Below are 14,459 nucleotides of genomic sequence, written 5' to 3'. Positions count from 1 at the left end.
GATGTCCAACTGCCTGTTTAGGCCCGATCCTCAGGATCGGGCCTAAACAGGCAGTTGGACATCTCCCAGGGGGTCCCGGATTGGAGAGGGTGCAGGCTGGGCTGAGGGGACCCTCCCCCACCCCCCAACCCCGTGCGTAAATGTCATGCACCTGGCCTCTAGTCTATATATATAAAAGGCTAAGTGACCGACCATCCAACTGGCCGGTACATATGACGAGCACTGCCAATTTAGAAATAAACGTTGACTTGCACATGCACGATACATATAAAGCTCTCGCTGGCACCAATCACACACGAGTTTTAATTTTATGATACTATATTATATATACTCTTTTGACATGTAATTTTTGTAGCAACGTAATTACTGCACGAATCTGTCTTCTAATTAATTTCCATTCACTGGGCCACTAGTTATGTCATAATGTATTATGTAATATTTTATTATGACTATGTAATAAATTAATGATTTCCATTTACTGATAATCTCCAGCACTATTTCCTGTATACTAAGGCAGTTTCATAACTGTTATTCCAAAACCTCAAATGATTCCTATTTTGAACCTAATCTTCCAAATGAGCAATATCTTTTTCTCTCTGAAATGCTTTAAAGTCTTTTGAAATATATGCTTGAGATTTTATTTATTTTTAAATATTTTACTACGAATTATTTCAACCCATGTACTTACCTCTCGGCTTTAACAAATATCGATTTTTGCCATTTTTGCATCAGATCTTTTTCATGGTCCTCCATAAATAGGTCTGGGAAGAAAAACTCTAGCAGGCAATACTTGAGATAAGTGTGTTAGAGCTAGTTATAACTTATACATCTTTATTAAGGTTTCTAAGTATCAGGAGAAGGACCTTCGTAACCATAATATACAATTATCTTCAATACAATTACTTTAAATAAATGTAAACACCAAGACAAAAGACAAAGATTTTTTTAATTGATTTGAGAGAGAGAGAGAGAGAGAGAGAGAGAGAGAATTTGTTGTTCCACTTGTTTATTCATTCAGTGGTTGCTTCTTTTTTAAAAACAATTTTTAAATATGTTTTTATTGGTTGTAGAGAGAAAGGAAGGGAGAGGGAGAGAGAGACAGAAACATCAATCAGCTGCCTTCTGCAGCCCCCCACCCCACCCTGAGGATCATCAAGCCCACAACCTGGGCATGTGCCCTGACTGGGAATTGAACCAGGGGCCACTTGGTGCATAGATTGACACTCAAACACTAAGCCACCCAGCTAGGTCATTGGTTGCTTCTTGTATGTGCCCTGACTGGTGATCAAACCCGCAACCTTGATAAGTCAGGATGACACTCTAACCAACTGAGCTACTGGATATGGCTGAGACAAAGATTTAAAAAAGAAAAGAAAAGAAAGAAAAGAAGGAAGAAAAAAGAAAGAAAGAAAGAAAGAAAGATTTATTGGCCCTGGCCCGGTGGCTCAGTTGGTTGGAGCATCTTCCCATACAACAAAAGATTTTGGGTTTGAATCCCAGTCAGGGTACATTCCTAGGTTGCAGGTTCAATCACCAGTAAGGGTGCATATGGGCCACAACCAATCTATGTTTCTTTCATCTCTCTCTCTCTCTCTCTCTCTCTCTCTCTCTTCCTTTCTCTCTCTCTAAAAATCAATTTTTAAAAAAAACATATCTCAGATGTGGATAAAAACAAACAAACAGAAAACCATTTCTTGTACTTTCCTTTCTCAGATGCCCAGAAGAACTTTTGAAACAATGTCCTAGGCAACAGAATCATAGGCTAGTTTCTTTAATCTTCCCCCTGAGTCAGCTTCCTGTGGCATAGTGACATCTGGATAGAAGGAAAGTAATCAATATTACAGGGTCCCTTGGGTAGGAAATCAACTCTCAACAGTGATTTCTTATGTAGAAAAGAAATACCTGAACTTGCGTTCACAAAGGCACAAGCTAGCTGTAGCAAGTCAATATCTTGCTTTAAAACAATGTGTTCCTGGCTCAAGTCAGTACCGAAAAAGTCTGAAAAGTGCATATCCTCACTCTAATGAGTCAGAAAATCTCTTTTTAGAACAAAATAAGCAAAACCACCACAATAAACACAGGCTGGACTCCTTACAGTGAGACAGGGAAGCTTGCCTTCAGCGGAACAATTGAGAGTGAGCTCCAATACTCCCACCTTGAAAGATACCATTTCTCGCATACTCCTGCCATAAAAGGTCACCTGATCAACACTTCAACAAGTGCTGAAGAAGGGACAGGGTCAAACAAATCCTCCTCCTACTCTCCCCTTGCCTTCATTCACAAGCACATAAAATACTGCATGTCACAATAAATTCCAATTTCTTACATTCACATTTGCTCTCGGTAGGAGGCTACAACGGTAGGTAGCATCCTTAGTGTCAGGCTGCTGTATCCCAACCAGTGGCTTTACCACACACAATTCACATGTTCTCTCTCCCTCAAGGACACTTTGAAAGGATAATCCAAGCATATTTTCCTTTTCAGTTATCCCTATACCTACATTTATAAAATTTTAAACCTTAAAACTCTGTTTCTACAAACTGAGAATCACAGGTTCTCTATTATACTCTAAAATATGGTCATCCAAAAATATGATCTTCAGTTAAGTTAATGCTCCCTGTTAAAGCAGCTAGCTTACATCAAAAAGACTATTTCAAAACTCACTGCTCCTGAATAAAACAACAAACAAACTGGTCCAGAAAAAAGTCAGATCCGAGTAGACCAGCGGTTCTCAACCTGTGGGTCGCGACCCCTTTGGCGGTTGAACGACCCTTTCACAGGGGTCGTCTAAGACCATCCTGCGTATCAGATATTTACATTACTATTCATAACAGTAGCAACATTACAGTTATGAAGTAGCAACGAAAATAATTTTATGGTTGGGTCACAACATGAGGAACTGTATTTAAAGGGCCAGAAGGTTGAGAACCACTGGAGTAGACAATGAGAGAAGAACACCTCTCCCTAGGCAGAGAAGCATTGCAGATTGGCCATTCTTGAACAAAGTGGTACTTTTGTATTGTTCACATTTCCCGAGCACCCTCTACACATGTTGTGGCACTAGATTATAGTGTGGCACTAGACTATGGTAAATCCATGTGGACAGAGGAGGAAAAAGGAAAATCAGTACATTAAAAAACTGTAAACAATAATACCAAATGAAAATTAAGTTGGTCCCTGAAGGGTTTAATAAAAATGGAAATCAGCCTCAGTTTTTGCCCTTTCCAGGGTTCCTACACCCAAGCTACAGTAGGAGGACATAAATTAGAAACTAGTGAGTAATAACCTCAATCCCAGGTCTAACAAAAACAAACTCAGAAAATGGATAAAGGAAAGAGATATATGTCCATGTCAGGCAAGAGTAGGGAGTAGGGGTATAGGAACAAGACAGATCAAAAACAGACAACAGATAGGACCTTTTGCCTTATATAGTACCTCAAGTTTCTTTCTCATTCTATATGAATATTTATGAAATATATTAATATATTTAGGAGAGTCTATACACTTGAAAATATTCCTAATTTTTAACTCAGGAAAAAAAATGATCTCTACTTCCTTTCTATATACCAATCTGATAACAGTTTACCCCAAAGAAACCTACTCAAATTCCTCTCCCAAATAAAAACGAATTCAGTGGAGTGTACACTGCTGTGATTTAGAAACCACACTATTTGTGAACCTATAGAAAAGATACTTATCTGAGCAATTCATCTCCAACAAATATCTACATGGCCTTAGGTTAAACCCCAACTTATATGAGTCCGTTTCCCCATCTGAAAAGTGAAAAGATATGGACCAAATAATATGTTCTGTTTCTCGATGTACATTCTATGATGCTCCTTGAAGAATGAGGGAAAAGACACCAAAAGTTCAAAATACACTAACATCACTCAACTGAAAGAACATAGTTTGGCACCCTAGGGAATCTAAAAGGCATGTGCAGAGAAGCAATAGAGACCTTAAGTGCTCAGGGAAAAAGTAACTTTTATGTGGCTGTATGTTTTTCTTAAGTCAACTGCTGGTTATTGAATAGCAGGAGCAATGCAAGAGACTGAAGACTGGTATTCGAAGAAACCATCCAGGTGAACAGTAACTTGTTCCAGCTGTGAATTCATTATGCAATGAGAGTTTTTAGTTATCTGTTCTCTGGTTTCAAAGCAAGAAACAAGTCACTTTTTCACTCTGATTTTGAGTTTTAAAGTTAAAAAAAAAGGCATAAAGATAACACGGGAGAAGATTTCGGATATTCTGGTTGAATTAGTGCCATTTTATTAAATGATCCCATTGCAAACTAGTATGGTTCATAGCAACCAGGCAGTGTGGTGAATAGGTACAAGAAAATCAAACATGTAGCGCTGAAAACACATTAAAGTTCCATCAGGAACAGCAAATTCTTATTTAGAAATTACACAGTATAGCTGACAGACATGCACACTCCTACACAGACCAGATTTAATAATATCTTTGTTAGCGGCATACCTTTCAAATACTCAACTACCAGTGCACTGGGAGTGTCTTAACTTGACAAGAGCTCACCAAGCAGCCTACTCTGAAATGATTTCACTTTACCTGTTGCTTTACTTACATAAGGGTGTCCTAGTACACATAGTCCCACTCATGAATACTCCAAATGGACTGCCTCTCAAGCAACACTCCCTCCCATTTCTCTAGTTGTGTGTGGCTGCTGGCCATATACAGTATGAGCATAAAATATGAATATTAAACATACATGCTTGTGTTTCCTAGGAGACATTGCCTAAGAGCAGGCAGAGCATAAATGAGTGCATAAAAGCCTCAGGTACTTAAATAGGTAGTCAAGTACCTAAATGGGTAAGAAAAGGCAGTGCCACAGAGGAAAAAAGAGATGGAGGTCTGAAGATAAATCTGTCCCACAACATGGTCCACTTATCATTATCAGCTATACACAGAGAGAGTCTCCAAATTACTTCCTGCTCTAAGGATATGTATAGGCAAACACCTTAGCTAATTCCCAAATCCCATTTATATCGCATGCAAATTAAAGCATTACTAATTTACAATACCGTTCTGACTTCAAAATATAAGGGGGAAAATCCAGCTTTTATATAGTTACAACTAGCCTACACTAAAAAAGATATCACTCGAGCCTCCAATCAAAACTAAAGAAAGATTAACCTGGGATTCAGAAACTTTGCAAATAAGTACTCTATCACTTTAAAAGAGGGATCATCAAGTTGCAAACATGCTTATGGTCTACTGAGGTTAAACTGAGTTTACGTATGAATATTACAATCACAATTTTTTCAAAGACTCCTCCAAGCCCTGGCAGCAATCTTTCTTTTTTTCTCTAAAAATTATGGGAAGTAGTTATCTAAATATGAAATCTTAGCCCTAGCTGGTTTGGCTCAGTGGATACAGCGTCAGCCTTCAGACTGAAGGGTCCCAAGTTTGATTCCAGTCAAGGGCACAAGCCCAGGTTGCAGGCTTGATCCCCAGTAGAGGGCATGCAGGAGACAGCCAATCAATGATACTCTCTCATCATTGATGTTTCTATCTCTCTCTCCCTTCCTCTCTGAAATCAATAAAAATATATAGATCAGCTGCCTCCTGCACACCCCCTACTGGGGATGTGCCCGCAACCAAGGTACATGCCCTTGACCGGAATCAAACCTGGGACCCTTGAGTCCACAGGCTGACGCTCTATCCACTGAACCAAACTGGTTAGGGCAAAAATATATTTTTTTAAAAAGATGTACAGTTTAAAAAAAGAAATCCTAGAAGTAATATGAAAAATATTAACAAGTGATGCTTTGTCAAATTGCCTAATATGAAAAATATTAACAATAGTGATGCCTTGATGAATTTCATTTGCACATACACAGGGCAAATAATTTAACACATAATTATCTTTTTGCTTAGTTCATAATTATAAGCAGTGAAGAAAAACTCATTTTCATATTAGAGCTCCTGAGTAACTATATAATAATACTAGTGACCCGGTGCATGAAATTCGTGCACGTTAAAAGGGAATTAATTAGAGGAAATATTTTAATATTGCTATTTGCCCTTTCTCTATAATAGAAGTATCAGAGATGAAAGAAAATTAGTAAAATGTATATGAAAATCTCCCTCCTGTCAGAGTCTCAGTCACACCACAAGACCCAGAATCAAGTCCCTGCCCACCCACACGTGCCTCAAAATCACATGAGACCTGGACCCGGCTGGTCTCACCCACATTGGGCAAGACCCAGACCCAGCTGGCCCCACCCCCCACCCAAGCCCCACCAGGTGGGGGTTGCAGCCTCAGGTCCCCCATCAAGCCCTGCCAGGCAGGGGACGCAGGACACAGCCTCACATCCCCCGTCAAGCCCCGCCAGATGGGGGACGAAGCCTCCTGCTGATCGCGCATAACAACCATTTGCATATTAGCCCTTTATTATTAAGACAAATCAGAGGGCTGAAATAAATCCATTATTTTGTTTTCCATATTTCTCAGTATAAATGAAACAAGTAGCAAGTAAGAAGAGTAATGTTCCCTTTATCATGATCAGATCAAAAGGCACCAAACTATCCAACAAAGATAATTTTTTCAAAGTAGACAAATGTTTTGTTTTGTTTCTACTACAAGGGGGAAGAAGATCATAACTATTCCAAATCATTTACTGACTCATTTTCTGTACAATATACCCAAAAAGCCTATCACCGCACAGCCAGCTGCAAGCATTCTGCAGAAGGCAACAGTTTAGTCTAAACAGTAATGAGTTTGTTATTAGCCAGGTAGGAAATCATACTACAGTTCTATCACATACTAGTTATGGGACATTAGGCAAGTCATCCAACTTCCTGGAGCTTAATTTGCCTCATCTATAAAAGGGTCTAATACTGACCTTGCAGGGTTATCTTGATTAAATAAAATATTTGGCACATGATGTACCAAACATTCAGACAAGTGCTCTATAAATAAGAACTATTTTAACACATTTACTTATGCCTAGTTCATCTATCACCCTCCACCCCAAATTAAGGAGTTGTTACCCAATCTAATACAGAAGTTGACCCCAATACATATCACAACAATGTGACCTTTCCATTGCAAATTCCCGCAAAACCACGCCCCCTCTCAATCCCCATCTCTCCCCACCCAAACCCTATTCTGATGACCCCAAAAATTGGGGGAGGGGGGTCGGGGAGGAGGGAGACAATAAATTAAAATATTTTGACAATGGCTCATTACTAAAATCTGTTCTGGAGCAAAGCAATAACATATGGTTATGAGGCCAAATCTCAGTACATTAAGTCAAGTTTGACTACTCCCAAATCTTAACCATACATTTTTTAAGACTTTATAATTTTTTTTAAGAGCTAGAAATCCTTACCTATATCTGGCACTGTACCAAATACTATTACTCCAGATTTTCTCTTACTAAATTGAGATACCTGAACAAAAAAACATTTAGATTATGGGGCTCCTGAGAATAGCAGTAAAGAAGAAATGGTTATATCAAAATGTCATGTTTTGCCCCTTAGGAATCTAAAAACACATTAACCACATTCTCTCTCTGGACCAGCCCCTGCTTGGACAATACCCCCAGGACAATAATGGTTACACTAGAATTATCCCAACATCTGAGGGAGATCAGCCAAAGAGTTGGTATGTGCTGGGATGGCCGCTGGCTCACTGACAAATGCCTCCTCATCTATCCACTCCTACATGGTTCCATAGGACACCATGACTGTCTCTAGCATAAAGAAGCACAACATATGTATATATGTAATCATATATGTACTAGAGGCCTGGTGCACAACATTCGTGCACGGGGAGGTGGTGGGGGACCCTCATCTCAGCCTGCACCCTCTTGCAGTCCAGGACCCCTTAGGGCAGTGGTTCTCAACCTTCTGGCCCTTTAAATACAGTTCCTCATGTTGTGACCCAACCATAAAATTATTTTCGTTGCTACTTCATAACTGTAATGTTGCTACTGTTATGAATCGTAATGTAAATATCTGATATGCAGGATGGTCTTAGGCAACCCCTGTGAAAGGGTCGTTCGACCGCCAAAGGGGTCGCGACCCACAGGTGGAAAACCGCTGCCTTAGGGGATGTCCAACTGCTGGCTTAAGTGGGGAGCAGGCCTAACCTAAGCTGGCAGTCGGACATCCCTCGAGGGGTCCGAGAGGCTCCCGCCACCGCCACTGTGCTCACCAGCTGTGAGCCTGGCTTCTGGCTGCACGGCACTCCCCCTGTGGGAACACACTGACCACCAGGGGGCAGCTCCTGCATTAGCATCTGCTCCCTGGTGGTCAGTGCGCATCATAGTGACCGATGGTTCTGCCGTTCGGTCAATTTGCATATTAGGGTTTTATTATATAGGATATGCACACATACACACACACACATAAAATACACACACACACACATCTATATATATAAAAGAGTAATATGCAAATCGACCAAATGGCAGAACAACTGCTCGACCAGTCTCTATGAGGTGCCCTGACCATGATTGCACTTGTATGTTGAATCTAAAAAGCAAAATAAATGAACAAACAGAACAGAAACAGATTCATAGACACAGAGAGTGGACTGATGCTTGCCTGAGGGGAGGGGTGTTGGGTGGATGTGTGCAAAAAGATGTAGGGATTAAGAAGTACAAATTGGTAGTTACAGAATAGTCATGGGGATGTAAAGTACAGTATAGGGAATATAGTCAATAATAGAGTAATAACAATGTATGGTGTCAGATGGGTACCAAATTTATTAGGTGATCACTTCATAAGTTATATAAATGTCTAAATGGGGTTGTATACCTGAAATTAATATAACATTGTTCATCAGCTGTAATTGAAAAATAAAAATTATTTAAAAAGAAAAAAAGTCAAATTGTGATGACTAAATAATTGACCTTTTTGTTTAAGCTTTATTGCAGAGCTATCTATATTATAAAAGGTGCTGTTCATGTGTGATTGACTGTTTTGTCAATCTCTTTAAAGAGTGGAATCATTTATATTAACTGAAGGGGGTTGATGAGGGCACATCTGTGAAACAAGGTTAAAACATCAATAATTGATTTTAATTTCTTCCTCATTAATCAGTTACAAAATGCTTATTTTTATCTTAGCATTTGTGGCTACCAAATTAAGAAACTATATATGCAGAGGTAGGCAGAAGTAGGTTTATAGTTGTTGGAAGGAAAAATAAATATAGTACAAATGAATAAATAATACAAGGAACAACTATAAACCTACCTTTGCTCATCCCTGTGTGTGTGTGTGCGCGCGCGCACACACACACACAGGGATGAGCAAAGGTAGGTTTATAGTTGTTCCTTGTATTATTTATTCATTTGTACTATATTTATTTTTCCTTCCAACAACTATAAACCTACTTCTGCCTACCTCTGCATATATAGTTTCTTAATTTGGTAGCCACAAATGCTAAGATAAAAATAAGCATTTTGTAACTGATTAATGAGGAAGAAATTAAAATCAATTATTGATGTTTTAACCTTGTTTCACAGATGTGCCCTCATCAACCCCCTTCAGTTAATATAAATGATTCCACTCTTTAAAGAGATTGACAAAACAGTCAATCACACATGAACAGCACCTTTTATAATATAGATAGCTCTGCAATAAAGCTTAAACAAAAAGGTCAATTATTTAGTCATCACAATTTGACTTTTTTTCTTTTTAAATAATTTTTATTTTTCAATTACAGCTGATGAACAATGTTATATTAATTTCAGGTATACAACCCCATTTAGACATTTATATAACTTATGAAGTGATCACCTAATAAATTTGGTACCCATCTGACACCATACATTGTTATTACTCTATTATTGACTATATTCCCTATACTGTACTTTACATCCCCATGACTATTCTGTAACTACCAATTTGTACTTCTTAATCCCTACATCTTTTTGCACACATCCACCCAACACCCCTCCCCTCAGGCAAGCATCAGTCCACTCTCTGTGTCTATGAGTCTGTTTCTGTTCTGTTTGTTCATTTATTTTGCTTTTTAGATTCAACATACAAGTGCAATCATCTGGCATTTGTCTTTCTGATTTATTTCACTCAGCACAATGCCCTCTCGGTCCATCCATGTCATTGCAGATGACAAGATTTCATTCTTATTAATGGCTGAGTCATATTTCATTGTATCCCTTCTTTATCCATTCATCTACAATTTGAACTTTTATCTGAGGCAATCCTCTGACTCAGTCTGAGAGAACTGGTTCCCCTGAGCCTTTAAGGAGAACCAGGGTATTTGCATAGCCTCAAGCTACTTACTATTTACTGTCGCTGTTTTAACATATGCTCATAAATTCCTTGATACTCTCCCTCTAGTCTAGTAGGTAAAGCTTAATCCCCATCCCTGTGAGTGTGAGTAGCAATTAGTCACTCATCTAATGAACAGATAATGGGAAGTGACTTTACAAAGGAAAAACCTGACAGATACCATCTTAACCAAGTGATCAAAGTTAACATTATTAGTAATGTTGTGTTGGTATTATGTGTTCACTGATAAGATCCAACAAGGGAGGCACATCATGTCTGCAGTATTCTCCCTTAAAATCCATAGCCTTAGTCCAATCATGAGAAAACATCAGAAAAACCCAAGTTGAGGAACATTCTACAAAGTACCTAACCAGTATTCTTCAACAGTGTCAAGTCCAGAACAGACTGAGAAACTACCACAAATTAGAGCAGACTAAGGAAATAAATAAATATTAACACAGTGTCCTGATTTGGAACAGGAAATGGGTATCACCCTAAGTGAAGGGTATAAGGGAATTCTTTGTATCTTTGCAACTCTTCAGAAAAAAATCTAAAAAAGTATTAGAAAATTAAAAAAATAAATAATTGGGCCATAGTATCACTCAGTTAAATGGATGCACGTGCAAGATATTCTGTAACTTCACAGCTCTCCTCACTTGTTGAAAATGAAAATGGTGACTGAAAAAATGGCTACTCAGGGAGCAAAATCTGTCATCAAATCAAGTATTATTTTAGTAACTAATTTGCCATGAGACAAATTTTAAAGGAACTGATCAACTTGAATGAAATCTGGATACCTGTGGAGATAATAATAAAATTCAACATGTTAAACTTAAACAGAAGCTTTAAGAAAATCAAAGGAAATAAATGAAGATAAAGATAAAAGCAGAAGCTCTCCATGCAAACCTCTCTCATGAGTATAAAAGGTCTTTCTGATGACTCATAAATATAAAAAAAATTATGTAAAAACAGACCCATTTATATAAAAGACTTCCCAATTGATGCAACTCTTGGCGACATAAAAGAAAGATTAAAAGATAAAGGTCAAATACAAAATCTTCAAATGAGAAAAACATTACACAAAGCATTTAAGGCAGCGGTTCTCAACCTGTGGGTCGCCAACCTGTGGGTCGCGACCCCTTTGGGGGTCAAACGACCCTTTCACAGGGGTTGCCTAAGACCATCGGAAAACACATATATAATTACATATTGTTTTGTGATTAATCACTATGCTTTAATTATGTTCAATTTGTAACAATGAAAATACATCCTGCATATCAGATACTTACATTACGATTCATAACAGTAGCAAAATTAGTTATGAAGTAGCAACGAAAATAATTTTATGGTTGGGGGTCACCACAACATGAGGAACTGTATTAAAGGGTCGCAGCATTAGGAAGGTTGAGAACCACTGATTTAAGGGATTCATATTTTCAGTGTCTGATAGTACTAAATATGCTAAGGTTTACAAAAACACCTGCCCAAAAGCATAAAGCCACATGCCTTCAAATACTATTCAAGTAAGATTACTTTGCAAAAAAAAAAGCATGAAGAAAGCAAAATAAAGTGTAAGCTAAATTAAGAGCTAAACAAGAAGAAAAACAGAAGTACTATAGATGCTGAAATGAAAACTCTAGAAGAGTGGATGTTTACTGAAATTTTGGGTGACTTAGATGATCAAACCTCTAGAGTAGATCCACATTTCCTTTTCTCAAATTGTGGGGAAGTAAAATTAAATGGACTTTACAGGAGAAGATTTGACTTTGGGTGGTGGGCATACTGTGCAATATATAGATCTTATAACATTGAAACCCACACCTGAGACCTATATGTTCATATTGACCAATGTCACCCCAATTAAATAAGTAAATATTAATAAAAAGGATAGACTTTACCAGAGAAACAAAAGAGGGAATAATCCTATTTAAAGAAAAAGCTGAAGAAGCACTAGAGAAAGACAAGCCAATAATGGTAACCTACAATTCAGGAACAAAGGAGAGATATGGGACGCCCTAGGAGAGGTAGAAAAAGCGGAACTGAAAAAAATCACAGAGGATCAACAAGAATCCCTAAACAAATGGAAATCAAAAGGTCACAGATGAAAAGGAAAAGGAATTAAAGCTGCCAAGGCTGGGTCTATTAAAGGAAAAGTACAGTTTCAGGGCAAGAGAATGAAAGCTGGTAACCATGATGAACCTGATGAAAATGGTGCAGCTAGACCAGTAAAAACAACCAAGAAGAACCTGCCTCAAAACAACAGAAAACACAGAACGGTGCAGACACCAGTAGTTTAGCAAACAAATTTCTACAGATTCAGCTGCTTGGATCTCTGGAGGTCTGAAAAAGAAAAGCCAATTGGGCCCACTTCAATGTCCAGTTGTAAGAAAGGAAAGATTGTTTTGTGTGATTTAACCTATCTTTTTTGTTGTTATCCAAATAAAGAATTTTTTTTAATGTCTAGTTCTGTTTGTGTTATTTCAAATGCCTCAAATGTCAAAGGAAGATTCTTCCATTAGATTGCCTTTGTAATATGAGGCTATATTAGTAAAACTAATAAAATACATACCATTTAAAAAGAGGAAAAAATGAACTGAATCGATGAGGACAATACCACTATCCTGCTGCTTCATGGGAAGAAAAAGGCCAGAATTTAATTTAAAAGCACAGGCTGCTAGACTGCTATGCTTTTTTTCCCCTTCCAGTCTAATTGCTGGCAAAAGGACACAAAAGTCATTATATTAAAATCCCCCAAAATTAACTTTTCATAAAATTACACTAAAGAAGATACATAAATGAAAATATGCACAGACAACTCTGCTGACCAAACTGTAGTCTAACCATTTCATTTTCATTTGTCCCGCTTAAACACAGCTTATAGACTTGCACATAGTTTTTTTTACATGATCATCTTCACTACTGCTCCAGTGCATTTTGCTCATGCAGTAAACATTTTTTAACTCTAGTTATCTGTGACATCTTGAAAGAAAGAAATAAAGCATATGGCATTAATTCAATGATTCATCATTTGAAAAAAAGAAAAGTAAGGGGGGCGGATTGCTTAAAGATCTAACAATTTATGCCTGAATGTGAAATGAGAGTATGATACCATCCTCAAAGCTTGTGAAACGTAACACAGAATTGCAAGAATACTGTTTAAAAAGAAAGGCTGAAGGCATCATTATATTTCAGAGACTTACAGAAAGAGTCTTAAAAAAAAAAAAAAAAAATCTAAAGATTCCCAATCCTACCAGGAAAGGTGTGATTTCAAACTAACTAGCCCCCTTCCTACATCCTCCACTTAGAACCATAAGCTCCCAATGCCATGGCCAGAAACGCAGGCAGCACCTGCATGCTGCCAGCACGAGCTGAAGGGTGCTGTAAGGACTACCTCGCCAAAAACACTTCCCACGGTCTGCTGTGGCAACTAAAATTCTATCATTTTTATATTTTTTTGTCCTTGTATGGAGAGATACCTAAATAAAATAGGTAATATATACACAATTTAAAGAATTACTGAACAAACAAAAGTAACCATCATCCAGGTAAGAACTAGAATACTGCCAACATCACAGAAGTCTCCCCACCCTCTGGACACCTGCTCTATGCCCCTCCCCAATCACTACCCCTCCTCTCCACTAGGTGACCACAATCCGGATTCTGTAATAACCACTTCCTTGATTTTCATCTTACCATTTAAATAGGCATCTCTAAATAACACAGTTTACTTTTTTCTAAGTTTGAACTTATATAGAAAATAGAATCCTACTGAGGAATTGTGGGGGGATGTGGGTTTCTTTTACTTCACTTAGGTTCATCCGCTCATCTGTGTGTTTATTCCACTGTTCATGGGCATTTGAGTTGCTTCCATCTGTGGCTCTTCTGAAACACTGTTATGAACACTGGTGCAAATGTCTAGAATTTCTCAAAGGGTGGAAAGGCTGGATCTTCAACTTTACTGAAAAATGGCAAACTATTTTCCAAAGTGAATATACCAATATACATATACACTAACACTGTGTACAACAGAAATTTACTTTTTAAATTTATGAATGGTCTACAAAAATTCATTGTTACAATGGAAATCCTACTGGAAGAAAACAACACGTTAAACTAGATGTACTCTCAGCAAAAGGTCCGCCTTCTAAAACAACATTTGAGAATTGCACAGAGGTGTGTGCCCAACACAGCTA

The 14,459-nt window shown here is 38.0% G+C and overlaps 2 protein-coding genes and 1 pseudogene across 2 annotated transcripts in view; 2 read left to right on the top strand and 1 right to left on the bottom strand.

Annotated features, from left to right (window-relative positions):
* The window catches only part of CHRM5 (cholinergic receptor, muscarinic 5), an 84,638-nt gene that overhangs the window by 8,676 nt on the left and 61,503 nt on the right, over positions 1–14,459 (top strand). The window lies entirely within an intron of this gene.
* AVEN (apoptosis, caspase activation inhibitor) overlaps positions 1–14,459 on the bottom strand; it is a gene marked incomplete at its 5' end in the record, with an annotated part of 120,464 nt that overhangs the window by 100,965 nt on the left and 5,040 nt on the right. The window lies entirely within an intron of this gene.
* On the top strand, positions 11,202–12,610 carry LOC102243444 (annotated as a pseudogene).

Source organism: Myotis brandtii, unplaced genomic scaffold, assembly GCF_000412655.1.
Source record: "Myotis brandtii unplaced genomic scaffold, ASM41265v1 scaffold927, whole genome shotgun sequence".
NCBI lineage: Eukaryota > Metazoa > Chordata > Mammalia > Chiroptera > Vespertilionidae > Myotis > Myotis brandtii.
The sequence above is the reverse complement of the archived record's forward strand: the minus strand, read 5'-3'. Positions and strand labels throughout refer to the sequence as shown.